The sequence below is a fragment of the Cebus imitator genome, unplaced genomic scaffold (genome assembly GCF_001604975.1).
Source record: "Cebus imitator isolate Cc_AM_T3 unplaced genomic scaffold, Cebus_imitator-1.0 Scaffold581, whole genome shotgun sequence".
NCBI classification, from domain to species: domain Eukaryota; kingdom Metazoa; phylum Chordata; class Mammalia; order Primates; family Cebidae; genus Cebus; species Cebus imitator.
In genome coordinates, this window is record NW_016107896.1 from 266964 (window position 1) to 268250 (window position 1287).

Sequence of the window (1287 nt, forward strand, 5' to 3'; positions counted from 1 at the left end):
TCCCAGCACTTTGGGAGGCCGAGGCGGGTGGATCACGAGGTCAAGAGATCGAGACCATCCTGGTCAACATGGTGAAACCCCGTCTCTACTAAAAATACAAAAAATTAGCTGGGCATGGTGGCGCGTGCCTGTAATCCCAGCTACTCAGGAGGCTGAGGCAGGAGAATTGCCTGAACCCAGGAGGCGGAGGTTGCGGTGAGCCGAGATCGCGCCATTGCACTCCAGCCTGGGTAACAAGAGCGAAACTCCGTCTCAAAAAAAAGAAAAAAGAAAAAAAAAAAGAAATAAGTGAACATATCTTTTCAAGGTGGCAAACTAAGTGGCAGTACTTGTTGGAACAGACATACATCTGGCTTAAGCATCAAAGCAGGCAACCTTATTACCTGGGACATTCCCCCACCCTGCTCCTACTCACTGGAGTGCTGAATAACCACCCTCCCAGAAGACACTGCACTGTGCCTTACTGTGTGTTCCAAGTGCTTTATTGTTTTGCAGGTTCTTGCTCTGCTTTCCTGGGGTCAGTTCTTTTGTCCTTCAAGACAGTTTTTCTCCCTTCACAAATATGAGAATCCAGAGGACAAAAATTATTTGTCTTTTTCTCAGAATACCAGCATCTGACTGGCTGACCAGCCATGTGTCTTCATAAAATTAAAACTGGGGCTGGGGAAAGAAAATCTTAAAATCCCAAAAGGTTCTTTTTTTGGGAGGAAGGGTAAGCCAGGGTATTCTTCTCAGCCTGAGTATTCAGTGCTCTCCAGAGAAGCTACACTCCCGCCCTTAAGGGTATTCTCTAGAAGGAGATGACCAAGGGGCTGATATTCACCAAACCTTCCAAGAAACAAAAAGATTTGTGTTTACCTTGTGCCATCCCAGGATAGTTCTAAAACTCAAGGCTAGAAAAAGACCAGAGTGTGGCTGAGGACATATTGGCCCATAAAGTTTCCAAAGGGAAACCTCAATTAAAGATGTCCTGGCTGGTCACGGTGGCTCAAGCCTGTAATCCCACCAATTTGGAAAATAAAGCTGAGCAGATCACCTGAGGTCAGGAGTTCAAGACCAGCCTGGCCAACATGGTGAAACCTCATCTCTACTAAAGATACAAAAAATTAGCCAGGCATTGTGGTGCACACCTGTAGTCCTAGCTCCTTGGGAGGCTGAGGCAGGAGAATTGCTTGAACCCAGGAGTCGGAAGTTGTAATGATCCAAGATTGTGCCACTGCACTCCAGCCTGGGCGACAGTGAGACTCTGTCTAAAAAAAAAAAAAAAAAAAAAAAAATTTTTTTTCT